General features: G+C 40.3%; 11 non-coding genes across 11 annotated transcripts; all 11 read left to right on the top strand.

Moving 5' to 3' along the window:
• The first annotated feature begins 387 nt into the window (after nucleotides 1-387).
• trnar-ucu (transfer RNA arginine (anticodon UCU)) lies at nucleotides 388-460 on the top strand. Its single transcript has one exon. It is a non-coding gene; the product is annotated as a tRNA-Arg (tRNA).
• A 1184-nt stretch (nucleotides 461-1644) lies between these two features.
• trnar-ucu (transfer RNA arginine (anticodon UCU)) lies at nucleotides 1645-1717 on the top strand. Its single transcript has one exon. It is a non-coding gene; the product is annotated as a tRNA-Arg (tRNA).
• A 2078-nt stretch (nucleotides 1718-3795) lies between these two features.
• On the top strand, nucleotides 3796-3868 carry trnar-ucu (transfer RNA arginine (anticodon UCU)). Its single transcript has one exon. It is a non-coding gene; the product is annotated as a tRNA-Arg (tRNA).
• An 812-nt stretch (nucleotides 3869-4680) lies between these two features.
• On the top strand, nucleotides 4681-4753 carry trnar-ucu (transfer RNA arginine (anticodon UCU)). Its single transcript has one exon. It is a non-coding gene; the product is annotated as a tRNA-Arg (tRNA).
• A 1176-nt stretch (nucleotides 4754-5929) lies between these two features.
• Nucleotides 5930-6002, top strand: trnar-ucu (transfer RNA arginine (anticodon UCU)). Its single transcript has one exon. It is a non-coding gene; the product is annotated as a tRNA-Arg (tRNA).
• Nucleotides 6003-7487: 1485 nt separating this feature from the next.
• trnar-ucu (transfer RNA arginine (anticodon UCU)) lies at nucleotides 7488-7560 on the top strand. Its single transcript has one exon. It is a non-coding gene; the product is annotated as a tRNA-Arg (tRNA).
• Nucleotides 7561-8375: 815 nt separating this feature from the next.
• Nucleotides 8376-8448, top strand: trnar-ucu (transfer RNA arginine (anticodon UCU)). The gene has a single exon. It is a non-coding gene; the product is annotated as a tRNA-Arg (tRNA).
• A 2170-nt stretch (nucleotides 8449-10618) lies between these two features.
• Nucleotides 10619-10691, top strand: trnar-ucu (transfer RNA arginine (anticodon UCU)). Its single transcript has one exon. It is a non-coding gene; the product is annotated as a tRNA-Arg (tRNA).
• Nucleotides 10692-11868: 1177 nt separating this feature from the next.
• Nucleotides 11869-11941, top strand: trnar-ucu (transfer RNA arginine (anticodon UCU)). Its single transcript has one exon. It is a non-coding gene; the product is annotated as a tRNA-Arg (tRNA).
• A 1184-nt stretch (nucleotides 11942-13125) lies between these two features.
• On the top strand, nucleotides 13126-13198 carry trnar-ucu (transfer RNA arginine (anticodon UCU)). Its single transcript has one exon. It is a non-coding gene; the product is annotated as a tRNA-Arg (tRNA).
• Nucleotides 13199-15358: 2160 nt separating this feature from the next.
• Nucleotides 15359-15431, top strand: trnar-ucu (transfer RNA arginine (anticodon UCU)). Its single transcript has one exon. It is a non-coding gene; the product is annotated as a tRNA-Arg (tRNA).
• Nucleotides 15432-21034: the final 5603 nt, after the last annotated feature.

Genomic DNA, 21034 nt, shown 5'->3' with positions numbered 1-21034 from the left:
TCGTATAGGTCATGCTGATCACACATTTCCACAGTGACTTAAGACACTGACCGCCTAATCCATTTATTGTGAGTTCAAGTATTGTTTTGGGGTATCTGAAAGTGGAGGGATGAAGTGGAAGTGTGCAGGGCAGTTAACCAAGTGATTTATGGATCGAAACCATCCTCTGCTATGCAGTTTGCCTTTAGCAATGAAGTGCAAACAGAAATATTAAACCATAATTTCATGGGCATGTCTCCTGCCCTCCGTGATTATTTTTTGACTGCTTCTGTCAGTTTGTACAGGTCATGCTGATTACAGAAGTGAAGCGGAAGCGTGATGTCTACTTTCACCACGTGTACGATCGGTCTAAACCACTCTCTGCTATCCAGTTCATTTTTAGCAAGTACCCCAGTGGCCTAATGGATAAGGCACTGGCCTTCTAAGCCAGGGATTGTGGGTTCGAGTCCCATCTGGGGTGGATGAATGCAAATTCATATGGAGAAAGAGAGATCAGCAAATAACACAAAGATTGATGGATTGAAGATTTAACATTGACAAAAAGGAGAATTTCATGGGCATGTCTCTGTGCCCTCAAAAATGCATTTTTTTTTACAACTGTTTCTATCAGTTCGTATAGGTCATGCTGATCACACATTTCCACAGTGACTTAAGACACTGACCACCTAATCCATTTATTGTGAGTTCAAGTTTTGTTTTGGGGTATCTGAAAGTGGAGGGATGAAGTGGAAGTGTGATGGGCAGTTAACCAAGTGATTTAGGGATCGAAACCATCCTCTGCAATCCAGTTTGCTTTTAGCAATGAAGTGCAAACAGAAATAGCATTTAATGGGCATGTCTCTGTGCCCTCCAAAATGTATGGGCATGTTTTTTTACAACTGTTTCTATCAGTTCGTATAGGTCATGCTGATCACACATTTCCACAGTGACTTAAGACACTGACCACCTAATCCATTTATTGTGAGTTCAAGTTTTGTTTTGGGGTATCTGAAAGTGGAGGGATGAAGTGGAAGTGTGCATGGGCAGTTAACCAAGTGATTTAGGGATCGAAACCATCCTCTGCTATGCAGTTTGCCTTTAGCAATGAAGTGCAAACAGAAGAGAAGAGCTGGGCACATAACACAGAGGTTGATGGATCGAAGCTATCCAATTCTACTTTTAGAAATGAAATGTAAACAGGGATTTTTTTAAATTGTAGAATTTCATGTGCATGTCTCTGTGCCCTCTGTGATTTTTTATTACTGTTTCTATCAGTTCGTATAGGTCATGCTGATCACACATTTCCACAGTGACTTAAGACACTGACTGCCTAATCCATTTATTGTGAGTTCAAGTTTTGTTTTGGGGTATCTGAAAGTGGAGGGATGAAGTGGAAGTGTGCAGGGCAGTTAACCAAGTGATTTACATGGATCGAAACCATCCTCTGCTATGCAGTTTGCCTTTAGCAATGAAGTGCAAACAGAAATATTAAACCATAATTTCATGGGCATGTCTCCTGCCCTCCGTGATTATTTTTTGACTGCTTCTGTCAGTTTGTACAGGTCATGCTGATTACAGAAGTGAAGCGGAAGCGTGATGTCTACTTTCACCACGTGTACGATCGGTCTAAACCACTCTCTGCTATCCAGTTCATTTTTAGCAAGTACCCCAGTGGCCTAATGGATAAGGCACTGGCCTTCTAAGCCAGGGATTGTGGGTTCGAGTCCCATCTGGGGTGGATGAATGCAAATTCATATGGAGAAAGAGAGATCAGCAAATAACACAAAGATTGATGGATTGAAGATTTAACAGTGACAAAAAGGAGAATTTCATGAAAATGCATTTTTTTTTACAACTGTTTCTATCAGTTCGTATAGGTCATGCTGATCACACATTTCCACAGTGACTTAAGACACTGACCACCTAATCCATTTATTGTGAGTTCAAGTTTTGTTTTGGGGTATCTGAAAGTGGAGGGATGAAGTGGAAGTGTGATGGGCAGTTAACCAAGTGATTTAGGGATCGAAACCATCCTCTGCAATCCAGTTTGCTTTTAGCAATGAAGTGCAAACAGAAATAGCATTTAATGGGCTTGTCTCTGTGCCCTCCAAAATGTATTTTTTTTTACAACTGTTTCTATCAGTTCGTATAGGTCATGCTGATCACACATTCTGACCACCTAATCCATTTATTGTGAGTTCAAGTTTTGTTTTGGGGTATCTGAAAGTGGAGGGATGAAGTGGAAGTGTGCAGGGCAGTTAACCAAGTGATTTATGGATCGAAACCATCCTCTGCTATGCAGTTTGCTTTTAGCAATTAATTGCAAACAGAAGAGAAGAGCTGGGCACATAACACAGAGGTTGATGGATCGAAGCTATCCAATTCTACTTTTAGAAATGAAATGTAAACAGGGATTTTTTTAAATTGTAGAATTTCATGTGCATGTCTCTGTGCCCTCTGTGATTTTTTTTTTACAACTGTTTCTATCAGTTCGTATAGGTCATGCTGATCACACATTTCCACAGTGACTTAAGACACTGACCGCCTAATCCATTTATTGTGAGTTCAAGTTTTGTTTTGGGGTATCTGAAAGTGGAGGGATGAAGTGGAAGTGTGCAGGGCAGTTAACCAAGTGATTTATGGATCGAAACCATCCTCTGCTATGCAGTTTGCCTTTAGCAATGAATGGGCATGTCTCTGCCCTCCAAAATGATTTTTTTTTTTCTATCAGTTTGTACAGGTCATGCTGATAACACATTTCCACATGTGACTTAACGCTATCCAATTCTACTTTTACACTGACCACCTAATCCATTTATTGTGAGTTCAAGTTTTGTTTTGGGGTATCTGAAAGTGGATATAGGGATGACTGCCTAATCCATTTATTGTGAGTTCAAGCCTGAAAGTGGGAAGTGTGATGGGCAGTTAACCAAGTGATTTAGGGATCGAAACCATCCTCTGCAATCCAGTTTGCTTTTAGCAATGAAGTGCAAACAGAAATAGCATTTAATGGGCATGTCTCTGTGCCCTCCAAAATGTATTTTTTTACAACTGTTTCTATCAGTTCGTATAGGTCATGCTGATCACACATTTCCACAGTGACTTAAGACACTGACCACCTAATCCATTTATTGTGAGTTCAAGTTTTGTTTTGGGGTATCTGAAAGTGGAGGGATGAAGTGGAAGTGTGATGGGCAGTTAACCAAGTGATTTAGGGATCGAAACCATCCTCTGCTATGCAGTTTGCTTTTAGCAATTAATTGCAAACAGAAGAGAAGAGCTGGGCACATAACACAGAGGTTGATGGATCGAAGCTATCCAATTCTACTTTTAGAAATGAAATGTAAACAGGGATTTTTTTAAATTGTAGAATTTCATGTGCATGTCTCTGTGCCCTCTGTGATTTTTTTTATTACTGCTTCTATCAGCTCGTATAGGTCATGCTGATCACACATTTCCACAGTGACTTAAGACACTGACTGCCTAATCCATTTATTGTGAGTTCAAGTTTTGTTTTGGGGTATCTGAAAGTGGAGGGATGAAGTGGAAGTGTGCAGGGCAGTTAACCAAGTGATTTATGGATCGAAACCATCCTCTGCTATGCAGTTTGCCTTTAGCAATGAAGTGCAAACAGAAATATTAAACCATAATTTCATGGGCATGTCTCCTGCCCTCCGTGATTATTTTTTGACTGCTTCTGTCAGTTTGTACAGGTCATGCTGATTACAGAAGTGAAGCGGAAGCGTGATGTCTACTTTCACCACGTGTACGATCGGTCTAAACCACTCTCTGCTATCCAGTTCATTTTTAGCAAGTACCCCAGTGGCCTAATGGATAAGGCACTGGCCTTCTAAGCCAGGGATTGTGGGTTCGAGTCCCATCTGGGGTGGATGAATGCAAATTCATATGAGAAAAGAGATCAGCAAATAACACAAAGATTGATGGATTGAAGATTTAACAGTGACAAAAAAGGAGAATTTCATGGGCATGTCTCTGTGCCCCTCGAAAATGCATTTTTTTTACAACTGTTTCTATCAGTTCGTATAGGTCATGCTGATCACACATTTCCACAGTGACTTAAGACACTGACCACCTAATCCATTTATTGTGAGTTCAAGTTTTGTTTTGGGGTACCTGAAAGTGGAGTGATGAAGTGGAAGTGTGCAGGGCAGTTAACCCAGTGATTTAGGGATCGAAACCATCCTCTGCAATCCAGTTTGCTTTTAGCAATGAAGTGCAAACAGAAATAGCATTTAATGGGCATGTCTCTGTGCTCTCCGAAATGTATTCTTTTTTACAACTGTTTCTATCAGTTCGTATAGGTCATGCTGATCACACATTTCCACAGTGACTTAAGACACTGACCACCTAATCCATTTATTGTGAGTTCAAGTTTTGTTTTGGGGTATCTGAAAGTGGAGGGATGAAGTGGAAGTGTGCAGGACAGTTAACCAAGTGATTTATGGATCGAAACCATCCTCTGCTATGCAGTTTGCCTTTAGCAATGAAGTGCAAACAGAAATATTAAACCATAATTTCATGGGCATGTCTCCTGCCCTCCGTGATTATTTTTTGACTGCTTCTGTCAGTTTGTACAGGTCATGCTGATTACAGAAGTGAAGCGGAAGCGTGATGTCTACTTTCACCACGTGTACGATCGGTCTAAACCACTCTCTGCTATCCAGTTCATTTTTAGCAACTACCCCAGTGGCCTAATGGATAAGGCACTGGCCTTCTAAGCCAGGGATTGTGGGTTCGAGTCCCATCTGGGGTGGATGAATGCAAATTCATATGGAGAAAGAGAGATCAGCAAATAACACAAAGATTGATGGATTGAAGATTTAACAGTGACAAAAAAGGAGAATTTCATGGGCATGTCTCTGTGCCCTCGAAAATGCATTTTTTTTACAACTGTTTCTATCAGTTCGTATAGTCATGCTGATCACACATTTCCACAGTGACTTAAGACACTGACCACCTAATCCATTTATTGTGAGTTCAAGTTTTGTTTTGGGGTATCTGAAAGTGGAGGGATGAAGTGGAAGTGTGATGGGCAGTTAACCAAGTGATTTAGGGATCGAAACCATCCTCTGCAATCCAGTTTGCTTTTAGCAATGAAGTGCAAACAGAAATAGCATTTAATGGGCATGTCTCTGTGCCCTCCAAAATGTATTTTTTTTACAACTGTTTCTATCAGTTCGTATAGGTCATGCTGATCACACATTTCCACAGTGACTTAAGACACTGACCACCTAATCCATTTATTGTGAGTTCAAGTTTTGTTTTGGGGTATCTGAAAGTGGAGGGATGAAGTGTAAGTGTGATGGGCAGTTAACCAAGTGATTTAGGGATCGAAACCATCCTCTGCTATGCATTTTGCCTTTAGCAATGAAGTGCAAACAGAAGAGAAGAGCTGGGCACATAACACAGAGGTTGATGGATCGAAGCTATCCAATTCTACTTTTAGAAATGAAATGTAAACAGGGATTTTTTTAAATTGTAGAATTTCATGTGCATGTCTCTGTGCCCTCTGTGATTCTTTTTTATTACTGCTTCTATCAGCTCGTATAGGTCATGCTGATCACACATTTCCACAGTGACTTAAGACACTGACTGCCTAATCCATTTATTGTGAGTTCAAGTTTTGTTTTGGGGTATCTGAAAGTGGAGGGATGAAGTGGAAGTGTGCAGGGCAGTTAACCAAGTGATTTATGGATCGAAACCATCCTCTGCTATGCAGTTTGCCTTTAGCAATGAAGTGCAAACAGAAATATTAAACCATAATTTCATGGGCATGTCTCCTGCCCTCCGTGATTATTTTTTGACTGCTTCTGTCAGTTTGTACAGGTCATGCTGATTACAGAAGTGAAGCGGAAGCGTGATGTCTACTTTCACCACGTGTACGATCGGTCTAAACCACTCTCTGCTATCCAGTTCATTTTTAGCAAGTACCCCAGTGGCCTAATGGATAAGGCACTGGCCTTCTAAGCCAGGGATTGTGGGTTCGAGTCCCATCTGGGGTGGATGAATGCAAATTCATATGGAGAAAGAGAGATCAGCAAATAACACAAAGATTGATGGATTGAAGATTTAACAGTGACAAAAAAGGAGAATTTCATGTGCATGTCTCTGTGCCCTCGAAAATTCTTTTTTTTTACAACTGTTTCTATCAGTTCGTATAGGTCATGCTGATCACACATTTCCACAGTGACTTAAGACACTGACCACCTAATCCATTTATTGTGAGTTCAAGTTTTGTTTTGGGGTATCTGAAAGTGGAGGGATGAAGTGGAAGTGTGCAGGGCAGTTAACCAAGTGATTTATGGATCGAAACCATCCTCTGCTATGCAGTTTGCTTTTAGCAATGAAGTGCAAACAGAAATAGCATTTAATGGGCATGTCTCTGTGCCCTTGAAAATGTATTTTTTTCAAATGTTTCTATCAGGCATGTTTCTAGAATTTCATGCATGTCATTCCCTGATTACATTTCTGAGTTCGTATAGGTCATCTGATCACACATTTCCACAGTGACTTAAGACACTGACTGCCTAATCCATTTATTGTGAGTTCAAGTTTTGTTTTGGGGTATCTGAAAGTGGAGGGATGAAGTGGAAATGGGCAGTTAAACAAGTGATTTGGATCGAAACCATCCTCTGCAATCCAGTTTGCTTTTAGCAATGAAGTGCAAACAAAATAGAATTTCATGGGCATGTCTCTGTGCCCTCCAAAATGTATTTTTTTTACAACTGTTTCTATCAGTTCGTATAGGTCATGCTGATCACACATTTCCACAGTGACTTAAGACACTGACTGCCTAATCCATTTATTGTGAGTTCAAGTTTTGTTTTGGGGTATCTGAAAGTGGAGGGATGAAGTGGAAGTGTGCAGGGCAGTTAACCAAGTGATTTAGGGATCGAAACCATCCTCTGCTATGCATTTTGCCTTTAGCAATTAATTGCAAACAGAAGAGAAGAGCTGGGCACATAACACAGAGGTTGATGGATCGAAGCTATCCAATTCTACTTTTAGAAAAAATGTAAACAGGGATTTTTTTAAATGAATTTCATGGCATGTCTCTGTGCCCCTCAAAATTCTTTTTTTTACAACTGTTTCTATCAGTTCGTATAGGTCATGCTGATCACACATTTCCACAGTGACTTAAGACACTGACCACCTAATCCATTTATTGTGAGTTCAAGTTTTGTTTTGGGGTATCTGAAAGTGGAGGGATGAAGTGGAAGTGTGCAGGGCAGTTAACCAAGTGATTTATGGATCGAAACCATCCTCTGCTATGCAGTTTGCCTTTAGCAATGAAGTGCAAACAGAAATATTAAACCATAATTTCATGGGCATGTCTCCTGCCCTCCGTGATTATTTTTTGACTGCTTCTGTCAGTTTGTACAGGTCATGCTGATTACAGAAGTGAATGCGGAAGCGTGATGTCTACTTTCACCACGTGTACGATCGGTCTAAACCACTCTCTGCTATCCAGTTCATTTTTAGCAAGTACCCCAGTGGCCTAATGGATAAGGCACTGGCCTTCTAAGCCAGGGATTGTGGGTTCGAGTCCCATCTGGGGTGGATGAATGCAAATTCATATGGAGAAAGAGAGATCAGCAAATAACACAAAGATTGATGGATTGAAGATTTAACAGTGACAAAAAAGGAGAATTTCATGGGCATGTCTCTGTGCCCTTGAAAATGCATTTTTTTTTACAACTGTTTCTATCAGTTCGTATAGGTCATGCTGATCACACATTTCCACAGTGACTTAAGACACTGACCACCTAATCCATTTATTGTGAGTTCAAGTTTTGTTTTGGGGTATCTGAAAGTGGAGGGATGAAGTGGAAGTGTGATGGGCAGTTAACCAAGTGATTTAGGGATCGAAACCATCCTCTGCAATCCAGTTTGCTTTTAGCAATGAAGTGCAAACAGAAATAGCATTTCATGGGCATGTCTCTGTGCCCTCCAAAATGCATTATTTTTTTACAACTGTTTCTATCAGTTCGTATAGGTCATGCTGATCACACATTTCCACAGTGACTTAAGACACTGACCGCCTAATCCATTTATTGTGAGTTCAAGTATTGTTTTGGGGTATCTGAAAGTGGAGGGATGAAGTGGAAGTGTGCAGGGCAGTTAACCAAGTGATTTATGGATCGAAACCATCCTCTGCTATGCAGTTTGCCTTTAGCAATGAAGTGCAAACAGAAATATTAAACCATAATTTCATGGGCATGTCTCCTGCCCTCCGTGATTATTTTTTGACTGCTTCTGTCAGTTTGTACAGGTCATGCTGATTACAGAAGTGAAGCGGAAGCGTGATGTCTACTTTCACCACGTGTACGATCGGTCTAAACCACTCTCTGCTATCCAGTTCATTTTTAGCAAGTACCCCAGTGGCCTAATGGATAAGGCACTGGCCTTCTAAGCCAGGGATTGTGGGTTCGAGTCCCATCTGGGGTGGATGAATGCAAATTCATATGGAGAAAGAGAGATCAGCAAATAACACAAAGATTGATGGATTGAAGATTTAACAGTGACAAAAAAGAGAATTTCATGGGCATGTCTCTGTGCCCTCGAAAATGTTTTTTTTTACAACTGTTTCTATCAGTTCGTATAGGTCATGCTGATCACACATTTCCACAGTGACTTAAGACACTGACCACCTAATCCATTTATTGTGAGTTCAAGTTTTGTTTTGGGGTATCTGAAAGTGGAGGGATGAAGTGGAAGTGTGATGGGCAGTTAACCAAGTGATTTAGGGATCGAAACCATCCTCTGCAATCCAGTTTGCTTTTAGCAATGAAGTGCAAACAGAAATAGCATTTAATGGGCATGTCTCTGTGCCCTCTGTGATTCTTTTTTATTACTGCTTCTATCAGCTCGTATAGGTCATGCTGATCACACATTTCCACAGTGACTTAAGACACTGACCACCTAATCCATTTATTGTGAGTTCAAGTTTAGTTTTGGGGTACCTGAAAGTGGAGTGATGAAGTGGAAGTGTGCCTGGCAGTTAACCCAGTGATTTAGGGATCGAAACCATCCTCTGCAATCCAGTTTGCTTTTAGCATAAAGTGCAAACAGAAGAGAAAGCTGGGCACATAACACAGAGGTTGATGGATCGAAGCTATCCAATTCTACTTTTAGAAATGAAATGTAAACAGGGATTTTTTTAAATTGTAGAATTTCATGTGCATGTCTCTGTGCCCTCAAAATGTTTTTTTTACAACTGTTTCTATCAGTTCGTATAGGTCATGCTGATCACACATTTCCACAGTGACTTAAGACACTGACTGCCTAATCCATTTATTGTGAGTTCAAGTTTTGTTTTGGGGTATCTGAAAGTGGAGGGATGAAGTGGAAGTGTGCAGGGCAGTTAACCAAGTGATTTATGGATCGAAACCATCCTCTGCTATGCAGTTTGCCTTTAGCAATGAAGTGCAAACAGAAATATTAAACCATAATTTCATGGGCATGTCTCCTGCCCTCCGTGATTATTTTTTGACTGCTTCTGTCAGTTTGTACAGGTCATGCTGATTACAGAACAGAGCGTGATGTCTACTTTCACCACGTGTACGATCGGTCTAAACCACTCTCTGCTATCCAGTTCATTTTTAGCAAGTACCCCAGTGGCCTAATGGATAAGGCACTGGCCTTTAAGCCAGGGATTGTGGGTTCGAGTCCCATCTGGGGTGGATGAATGCAAATTCATATGGAGAAACAGAGATCAGCAAATAACACAAAGATTGATGGATTGAAGATTTAACAGTGACAAAAAAGAGAATTTCATGGGCATGTCTCTGTGCCCTCTGTGATTCTTTTTTTTACAACTGTTTCTATCAGTTCGTATAGGTCATGCTGATCACACATTTCCACAGTGACTTAAGACACTGACCACCTAATCCATTTATTGTGAGTTCAAGTTTTGTTTTGGGGTATCTGAAAGTGGAGGGATGAAGTGGAAGTGTGAGGGCAGTTAACCAAGTGATTTAGGGATCGAAACCATCCTCTGCAATCCAGTTTGCTTTTAGCCACATTTCCAATGAAGTGCAAACAGAAATAGCATTTGAATGGGCATGCTGCATTACAGAAGAGAAGAGTGGGCACATAACACAGAGGTTGATGGATGAAAAATTCTACTTTTAGAAATGAAATGTAAACAGGGATTTTTTTAAATTGTAGAATTTCATGTGCATGTCTCTGTGCCCTCGAAATGATTTTTTTTACAACTGTTTCTATCAGTTCGTATAGGTCATGCTGATCACACATTTCCACAGTGACTTAAGACACTGACCACCTAATCCATTTATTGTGAGTTCAAGTTTTGTTTTGGGGTATCTGAAAGTGGAGGGATGAAGTGGAAGTGTGCAGGACAGTTAACCAAGTGATTTATGGATCGAAACCATCCTCTGCTATGCAGTTTGCCTTTAGCAATGAAGTGCAAACAGAAATATTAAACCATAATTTCATGGGCATGTCTCCTGCCCTCCGTGATTATTTTTTGACTGCTTCTGTCAGTTTGTACAGGTCATGCTGATTACAGAAGTGAAGCGGAAGCGTGATGTCTACTTTCACCACGTGTACGATCGGTCTAAACCACTCTCTGCTATCCAGTTCATTTTTAGCAAGTACCCCAGTGGCCTAATGGATAAGGCACTGGCCTTCTAAGCCAGGGATTGTGGGTTCGAGTCCCATCTGGGGTGGATGAATGCAAATTCATATGGAGAAAGAGAGATCAGCGAATAACACAAAGATTGATGGATTGAAGATTTAACTGTGACAAAAAATGAGAATTTCATTGGCATGTCTCTGTGGACTCCGAAATGATTTTTTTTTTACAACTGTTTCTATCAGTTCGTATAGGTCATGCTGATCACACATTTCCACAGTGACTTAAGACACTGACCACCTAATCCATTTATTGTGAGTTCAAGTTTTGTTTTGGGGTATCTGAAAGTGGAGGGATGAAGTGGAAGTGTGATGGGCAGTTAACCAAGTGATTTAGGGATGAAACCATCCTCTGCAATCCAGTTTGCTTTTAGCAATGAAGTGCAAACAGAAATAGCATTTAATGGGCATGTCTCTGTGCCCTCCAAAATGTATTTTTTTTTACACTGTTTCTATCAGTTCGTATAGGTCATGCTGATCACACATTTCCACAGTGACTTAAGACACTGACCACCTAATCCATTTATTGTGAGTTCAAGTTTTGTTTTGGGGTATCTGAAAGTGGAGGGATGAAGTGGAAGTGTGCAGGGCAGTTAACCAAGTGATTTATGGATCGAAACCATCCTCTGCTATGCAGTTTGCTTTTAGCAATTAATTGCAAACAGAAGAGAAGAGCTGGGCACATAACACAGAGGTTGATGGATCGAAGCTATCCAATTCTACTTTTAGAAATGAAATGTAAACAGGGATTTTTTTAAATTGTAGAATTTCATGTGCATGTCTCTGTGCCCTCTGTGATTCTTTTTTATTACTGCTTCTATCAGCTCGTATAGGTCATGCTGATCACACATTTCCACAGTGACTTAAGACACTGACTGCCTAATCCATTTATTGTGAGTTCAAGTTTTGTTTTGGGGTACCTGAAAGTGGAGGGATGAAGTGGAAGTGTGCAGGGCAGTTAACCAAGTGATTTATGGATCGAAACCATCCTCTGCTATGCAGTTTGCCTTTAGCAATGAAGTGCAAACAGAAATATTAAACCATAATTTCATGGGCATGTCTCCTGCCCTCCGTGATTATTTTTTGACTGCTTCTGTCAGTTTGTACAGGTCATGCTGATTACAGAAGTGAAGCGGAAGCGTGATGTCTACTTTCACCACGTGTACGATCGGTCTAAACCACTCTCTGCTATCCAGTTCATTTTTAGCAAGTACCCCAGTGGCCTAATGGATAAGGCACTGGCCTTCTAAGCCAGGGATTGTGGGTTCGAGTCCCATCTGGGGTGGATGAATGCAAATTCATATGGAGAAAGAGAGATCAGCAAATAACACAAAGATTGATGGATTGAAGATTTAACAGTGACAAAAAAGGAGAATTTCATGGGCATGTCTCTGTGCCCTCGAAAATTCATTTTTTTACAACTGTTTCTATCAGTTCGTATAGGTCATGCTGATCACACATTTCCACAGTGACTTAAGACACTGACCACCTAATCCATTTATTGTGAGTTCAAGTTTTGTTTTGGGGTATCTGAAAGTGGAGGGATGAAGTGGAAGTGTGATGGGCAGTTAACCAAGTGATTTAGGGATCGAAACCATCCTCTGCAATCCAGTTTGCTTTTAGCAATGAAGTGCAAACAGAAATAGCATTTAATGGGCATGTCTCTGTGCCCTCTGAAAATTATTTTTTGACTGCTTTTTTTTACAACTGTTTCTATCAGTTCGTATAGGTCATGCTGATCACACATTTCCACAGTGACTTAAGACACTGACCGCCTAATCCATTTATTGTGAGTTCAAGTTTTGTTTTGGGGTATCTGAAAGTGGAGGGATGAAGTGGAAGTGTGCAGGGCAGTTAACCAAGTGATTTATGGATCGAAACCATCCTCTGCTATGCAGTTTGCTTTTAGCAATTAATGCAAACAGAAGAGAAGAGCTGGGCACATAACACAGAGGTTGATGGACAGCTATCCAATTCTACTTTTAGAAATGAAATGTAAACATTTTTTTAAATTGTAGAATTTCATGTGCATGTCTCTGTGCCCTCCAAAATGCATTCTTTTTTACAACTGTTTCTATCAGTTCGTATAGGTCATGCTGATCACACATTTCCACAGTGACTTAAGACACTGACCGCCTAATCCATTTATTGTGAGTTCAAGTTTTGTTTTGGGGTATCTGAAAGTGGAGGGATGAAGTGGAAGTGTGCAGGGCAGTTAACCAAGTGATTTATGGATCGAAACCATCCTCTGCTATGCAGTTTGCCTTTAGCAATGAAGTGCAAACAGAAATATTAAACCATAATTTCATGGGCATGTCTCCTGCCCTCCGTGATTATTTTTTGACTGCTTCTGTCAGTTTGTACAGGTCATGCTGATTACAGAAGCGAAGCGGAAGCGTGATGTCTACTTTCACCACGTGTACGATCGGTCTAAACCACTCTCTGCTATCCAGTTCATTTTTAGCAAGTACCCCAGTGGCCTAATGGATAAGGCACTGGCCTTCTAAGCCAGGGATTGTGGGTTCGAGTCCCATCTGGGGTGGATGAATGCAATTCATATGGAGAAAGAGAGATCAGCAAATAACACAAAGATTGATGGATTGAAGATTTAACAGTGACAAAAAAGGAGAATTTCATGGGCATGTCTCTGTGCCCTCGAAAATGCATTTTTTTACAACTGTTTCTATCAGTTCGTATAGGTCATGCTGATCACACATTTCCACAGTGACTTAAGACACTGACCACCTAATCCATTTATTGTGAGTTCAAGTTTTGTTTTGGGGTATCTGAAAGTGGAGGGATGAAGTGGAAGTGTGATGGGCAGTTAACCAAGTGATTTAGGGATCGAAACCATCCTCTGCAATCCAGTTTGCAATTTTAGCAATGAAGTGCAAACAGAAATAGCATTTAATGGGCATGTCTCTGTGCCCTCCAAAATGTATTTTTTTTTACAACTGTTTCTATCAGTTCGTATAGGTCATGCTGATCACACATTTCCACAGTGACTTAAGACACTGACCGCCTAATCCATTTATTGTGAGTTCAAGTATTGTTTTGGGGTATCTGAAAGTGGAGGGATGAAGTGGAAGTGTGCAGGGCAGTTAACCAAGTGATTTATGGATCGAAACCATCCTCTGCTATGCAGTTTGCTTTTAGCAATGAAGTGCAAACAGAAGAGAAGAGCTGGGCACATAACACAGAGGTTGATGGATCGAAGCTATCCAATTCTACTTTTAGAAATGAAATGTAAACAGGGATTTTTTTAAATTGTAGAATTTCATGTGCATGTCTCTGTGCCCTCTGTGATTCTTTTTTATTACTGCTTCTATCAGTTTCGTATAGGTCATGCTGATCACACATTTCCACAGTGACTTAAGACACTGACAGCCTAATCCATTTATTGTGAGTTCAAGTTTTGTTTTTACCTGAAAGTGGAGGGATGGTCTAAAACTCTCTGCTATCCAGTTCAATTTAACCAAGTGATTTAGTGGATGGATAACCATGGCCTCTGCAAGGGATTGTTTGTCCTTTGGGGTATGAATGCAAATTGCAAACAGAAGGTTGATGGATTGAAATCCAATTCTCCTTTAGAAATGAAGATTTAACAGTGGATTTTTTAAAATGACAAAAAAGGAGAATTTCATGGGCATGTCTCTGTGCCCTCGAAATTGCATTTTTTTTTACAACTGTTTCTATCAGTTCGTATAGGTCATGCTGATCACACATTTCCACAGTGACTTAAGACACTGACCACCTAATCCATTTATTGTGAGTTCAAGTTTTGTTTTGGGGTATCTGAAAGTGGAGGGATGAAGTGGAAGTGTGATGGGCAGTTAACCAAGTGATTTATGGATCGAAACCATCCTCTGCAATGCAGTTTGCTTTTAGCAATGAAGTGCAAACAGAAATATTAAACCATAATTTAATGGGCATGTCTCTGTGATTTTTTTGACTGCTTCTATCAGTTTGTACAGGTCCAATTTTTCCAAACGGAAGCAGTGATGTCTACTTTTTTTTTTACAACTGTTTCTATCAGTTTTTATTTGGGTCATGCTGATCACACATTTCCACAGTGACTTAAGACACTGACCACCTAATCCATTTATTGTGAGTTCAAGTTTTGTTTGGGGTATCTGAAAGTGGAGGGATGAAGTGGAAGTGTGCCATGGGCAGTTAACCAAGTGATTTAGGGATCGAAACCATCCTCTGCAATCCAGTTTGCTTTTAGCAATGAAGTGCAAACAGAAATAGCATTTAATGGGCATGTCTCTGTGCCCTCCAAAATGCTTTTTGTTTTTACAACTGTTTCTATCAGTTCGTATAGGTCATGCTGATCACACATTTCCACAGTGACTTAAGACACTGACCGCCTAATCCATTTATTGTGAGTTCAAGTTTTTTGGGGGGTATCTGAAAGTGGAGGGATGAAGTGGAAGTGTGCAGGGCAGTTAACCAAGTGATTTATGGATCGAAACCATCCTCTGCTATGCAGTTTGCCTTTAGCAATGAAGTGCAAACAGAAATATTAAACCATAATTTCATGGGCATGTCTCCTGCCCTCCGTGATTATTTTTTGACTGCTTCTGTCAGTTTGTACAGGTCATGCTGATTACAGAAGCGAAGCGGAAGCGTGATGTCTACTTTCACCACGTGTACGATCGGTCTAAACCACTCTCTGCTATCCAGTTCATTTTTAGCAAGTACCCCAGTGGCCTAATGGATAAGGCACTGGCCTTCTAAGCCAGGGATTGTGGGTTCGAGTCCCATCTGGGGTGGATGAATGCAAATTCATATGGAGAAAGAGAGATCAGCAAATAACACAAATTGATTGATGAAGATTCTCCTTTTGAAGATTTTTGACAAAAAAGGAGAATTTCATGGGCATATCTCTGTGCCCTCCGAAATGTATATTTTTACAACTGTTTCTATCAGTTCGTATAGGTCATGCTGATCACACATTTCCACAGTGACTTAAGACACTGACCGCCTAATCCATTTATTGTGAGTTCAAGTATTGTTTTGGGGTATCTGAAAGTGGAGGGATGAAGTGGAAGTGTGCAGGGCAGTTAACCAAGTGATTTATGGATCGAAACCATCCTCTGCAATCCAGTTTGCTTTTAGCAATGAAGTGCAAACAGAAATAGCATTTCATGGGCATGAGAAAATGATTTTTTTTTACAACTGTTTCTATCAGTTGTATAGGTCATGCTGATCACACATTTCCACAGTGACTTAAGACACTGACCGCCTAATCCATTTATTGTGAGTTCAAGTATTGTTTTGGGGTATCTGAAAGTGGAGGGATGAAGTGGAAGTGTGATGGGCAGTTAGCCAAGTGATTTAGGGATCGAAACCATCCTCTGCAATCCAGTTTGCTTTTAGCAATGAAGTGCAAACAGAAATATTAAACCATAATTTCATGGGCATGTCTCCTGCCCTCCGTGATTATTTTTTTTGACTGCTTCTGTCAGTTTGTACAGGTCATGCTGATTACAGATTTCCAGCGGAAGCGTGATGTCTACTTTCACCACGTGTACGATCGGTCTAAACCACTCTCTGCTATCCATTTCATTTTTAGCAAGTACCCCAGTGGCCTAATGGATAAGGTGCTGGCCTTCTAAGGCAGGGATTGTGGGTTCGAGTCCCATCTGGGGTGGATGAATGCAAATTCATATGAAGAAAGAGAGATCAGCAAATAACACAAAGATTGATGGATTGAAGATTTAACAGTGACAAAAAAGGAGAATTTCATGGGCATGTTTATGTGCCCTCAAAAAATGCATTTTTTTTACAACTGTTTCTAATATAGGTCATGCTGATCACACATTTCCACAGTGACTTAAGACACTGACCACCTAATCCATTTATTGTGAGTTCAAGTTTTTTGGGGGGTATCTGAAAGTGGAGGGATGAAGTGGAAGTGTGCAGGGCAGTTAACCAAGTGATTTATGGATCGAAACCATCCTCTGCAATGCAGTTTGCCTTTAGCAATGAAGTGCAAACAGAAATAGCATTTAATGGGCATGTCTCTGTGCCCTCCAAAATGTATTTTTTTACAACTGTTTCTATCAGTTTGTATAGGTCATGCTGATCACATGACACAGTGACTTAAGACACTGACCCCTAATCCATTTATTGTCCAGATTTCAAGTTTTGTTTTGGGGTGGCCTGAAAGTGGATTGATGAAGTGGAAGTGTAGGGCAGTTAATTCTTAGAGATTTAGGGATCGAAACCATAACACAGTTTGCTTTTAGCAATGAAGTGCAAACAGAAATAGCATTTAATGGGCATGTCTCTGTGCCTCCAAAATTATTTTTACAACTGTTTCTATCAGTTCGTATAGGTCATGCTGATCACACATTTCCACAGTGACTTAAGACACTGACCACCTAATCCATTTATTGTGAGTTCAAGTTTTGTTTTGGGGTATCTGAAAGTGGAGGGATGAAGTGGAAATGGGCAGTTAACCAAGTGATTTGGGATCGAAACCATCCTCTGCAATCCAGTTTGCTTTTAGCAATGAAGTGCAAACAGAAATAGCATTTAATGGGCATGTCTCTGTGCCCTCCGAAATGATTTTTTTTTACAACTGTTTCTATCAGTTCGTATAGGTCATGCTGATCACACATTTCCACAGTGACTTAAGACACTGACTGCCTAATCCATTTATTGTGAGTTCAAGTTTTGTTTTGGGGTATCTGAAAGTGGAGGGATGAAGTGGAAGTGTGATGGGCAGTTAACCAAGTGAAAGGGATTAAACCATCTTCTGCAATCCAGTTTGCTTTTAGCAATGAAGTGCAAACAGTTTAATTTAATGGGCATGTCTCTGTGCCCTCCGAAATGTATTTTTTTTTACAACTGTTTCTATCAGTTTGTATAGGTCATGCTGATCACACATTTCCACAGTGACTTAAGACACTGACCGCCTAATCCATTTATTGTGAGTTCAAGTATTGTTTTGGGGTATCTGAAAGTGGAGGGATGAAGTGGAAGTGTGCAGGGCAGTTAACCAAGTGATTTATGGATCGAAACCATCCTCTGCTATGCAGTTTGCCTTTAGCATTGAAGTGCAAACAGAAATATTAAACCATAATTTCATGGGCATGTCTCCTGCCCTCCGTGATTATTTTTTGACTGCTTCTGTCAGTTTGTACAGGTCATGCTGATTACAGAAGTGAAGCGGAAGCGTGATGTCTACTTTCACCACGTGTACGATCGGTAAACCACTCTCTGCTATCCAGTTCATTAGCAAGTACCCCAGTGGCCTGAGATTATTTTTTGACTGCTTCTGTCAGTTTGTACAGGTCATGCTGATTACAAAAATGTATTTTTTTACAACTGATCAGCGGAAGCGTGATGTCTACTGTTCACCACGTGAAATTCTAAACCACTGGTTTCTATCCATTTCATTGAGCAAGTACCCCAGTGGCTTAATGGATAAGGCACTGGCCTTCTAATCCTCTATTGTGGGTTCGAGTCCCATCTGGGGTGGAAGAATGCAAATTCGTATGGAGAAAGAGAGATCAGCAAATAACACAAAGATTGATGGATTGAAGCTTTCCAATTCTCCTTTAGAAATGAAGATTTAACAATGGCAAAAAAGGAGAATTTCAGGGGCATGTCTCTGTGCCCTCGAAAATGCATTTTTTTTTACAACTGTTTCTATCAGTTCGTATAGGTCATGCAATCACACATTTCCACAGTGACTTAAGACACTGACCGCCTAATCCATTTATTGTGAGTTCAAGGATTGTTTTGGGGTATCTGAAAGTGGAGGGATGAAGTGGAAGTGTGCCTGGCAGTTAACCAAGTTATTTAGGGATCGAAACCATCCTCTGCTATGCAGTTTGCCTTTAGCAATGAAGTGCAAACAGAAATATTAAACCATAATTTAATGGGCATGTCTCCTGCCCTCCGTGATTATTTTTTGACTGCTTCTGTCAGTTTGTACAGGTCATGCTGATTACAGAAGCGAAATGGAAGCATTATGTCTACTTTACCACGAACGATCGGTCTAAACCACTCTCTGCTATCCAGTTCATTTTCAGCAAGTGCCCCAGTGGCCTAATGGATAAGGCACAAGGAAGATTTGGGTTGAGCACTGGCATCAAAGGAGAAAGTGAGATTTCTTCTCCAGGGAATGATATTTGTTTTGAATGCAAGCATATGGAGGAAGAGAGATCATAACACAAAGATTCATGTTATTTTACAACTGTTCACTGTCATGCTGATCACACATTTCCACAGTGACTTAAGACACTGATCACTAATCCATGTATTGTGAGTTCAACATTTATTGGGGTACCTGAAATGGAGGGATTTGAACCAGGGCAGTTAACCAAGGATTACAGCAATTTCATCTACAGTCCTCCACTCTACCAACTGAGCTATCAAAGGTGTCAAATTTAGTCAAACCTCATTACCTAGATGGTCAAATGTCCGGCAGAAGCATATGTTCCCTTTAAGAAATGAATCTGCTGAGTTTGGTGGTTTCTTGGAGCTGCTGAGGATTTCCCCCAGGTCTTCGTACATTCAACTAATGCTCTATTCCTCTGAGCTACACCCCTTAGATTGCAAGTAGTTGCATTTGGGAATAGACAAAAAGTGAGCCGAGGAAAAAAATCGCTGTTTTGCCCCCTCACTGCGAAATGTATTTTTCTCTCTCCCTGTTGGTCTAGTGGTTAGGATTCGGTTCTTTTACCACCGCAGCCTGGGTTTGATTCACCTACAGATTTCTTCTCTCAGGGAAAGATATTCTCTGCTGCTCTTTTTGTCAAGCACATGTCAAGGTATACTGCATGTCAAAAAGTTGGCGTAAGCCACAAGAAAATGTACAATCCTTCGAGACGGATTTTAACTAGCGACCTAAGGATTACAGCAATTTCACCTACAGTCCTCCGCTCTACCAACTGAGCTATCGAAGGGTGTCAAATGTAGTCAAACGCCATTACCTAGATGGTCAGAGGTTCGGCAGAAGCATATGTTCCCTTTAACTTCATGCGACGAGCAATCCCGGATCCGGGAGCATATTTATAGCCTCAAGCTCATTAGCATAACGCAACGTTAACTATTCATGAAAATCGCAAATGAAATGAAATAAATATATCTGCTCTCAAGCTTAGACTTTTGTTAACAACACTGTCATCTCAGATTTTCAAAATATGCTTTTCAACCATAGCTAAACAAGCATTTGTGTGAGAGTATTGATAGCTAGCATAGCTATAAGCCTAGAATTCAGCCAGCAACATTTTCACAAAAAGAATAAAATCATTCAAATAAAATAATTTACCTTTGAAGAACTTCAGATGTTTTCAATGAGGAGACTCTCAGTTAGATAGCAAATGTTCAGTTTTTCAGTTTTTAGCCAATCAAGAATTTGTGTAAGAGTATTGATAGCTAGCGTAGCATTTAGCGTAGCATTTAGCGGGCAACATTATCACAAAAACCAGAAAAGCATTCAAATAAAATCATTTACCTTTGAAGAACTTCGGATGTTTTCAATGAGGAGACTCAGTTACATAGCAAATGTTCAGTTTTTCCTGAAAGATTCTTTGTGTAGGAGAAATCGCTCCGTTTTGTACATCACTTTTGGCTACCAAAACAAACCGAAAATTCAGTCACCAAAACGCCAAATTTTTTTCAAAATTAACTCCATAATATCGACTGAAACATGGCAAACGTTGTTTAGAATCAATCCTCAAGGTGTTTTTCACATATCTCTTCATTGATATATCGTTCATGGAAGCCTGCTTTCTTCTCTGAATTCCATGGAAAAAGACTTGCAGCTGAGGTTTGCGCACCAATTTCAGCGCAGGACACCGGGCGGACACCTGGTAAATGTGGTCTCTTATGGTCAATCTTCCAATGATATGCCTACATATACGTCACAATGCTGCAGACACCTTGGGGAAACGATAGATCGGGCAGGCTCATTCCTTGCGCATTCACAGCCATATAAGGAGACAATGAAAAACAGAGCCTCAAAAATCGTGCTCATTTCCTGTTTGAAGTTTCATCTTGGTTTCGCCTGGAGCATTAGTTCTGTGGCACTCACAGATAATATCTTTGCAGTTTTGGAAACGTCAGAGAGTTTTCTTTCCAAAGCTGTCAATTATATGCATAGTCGAACATCTTTTTGTGACAAAATATTGCGCTTAAAACGGGCACGTTTTTTATCCAATAATGAAATAGCGCCCCCATAGCTTTAAGAGGTTATTAAACATCTCTTTGAGCTTTCTACCAAAACATAAAATGTAATGTTTTAAAGATTTTTTTCACAAACAAGGTGCAAGAACACTAAACTCTGATTTACTCAGTAGAGACCAAAGGAATTTCCTGAAACAGGGTGTGGAAACTCAAATGTCTAAAGTTAGCCAAG

The sequence above is a fragment of the Oncorhynchus masou genome, chromosome 12 (assembly GCF_036934945.1).
Source record: "Oncorhynchus masou masou isolate Uvic2021 chromosome 12, UVic_Omas_1.1, whole genome shotgun sequence".
Lineage (NCBI taxonomy): Eukaryota > Metazoa > Chordata > Actinopteri > Salmoniformes > Salmonidae > Oncorhynchus > Oncorhynchus masou.
The sequence above is the reverse complement of the archived record's forward strand: the minus strand, read 5'-3'. Positions and strand labels throughout refer to the sequence as shown.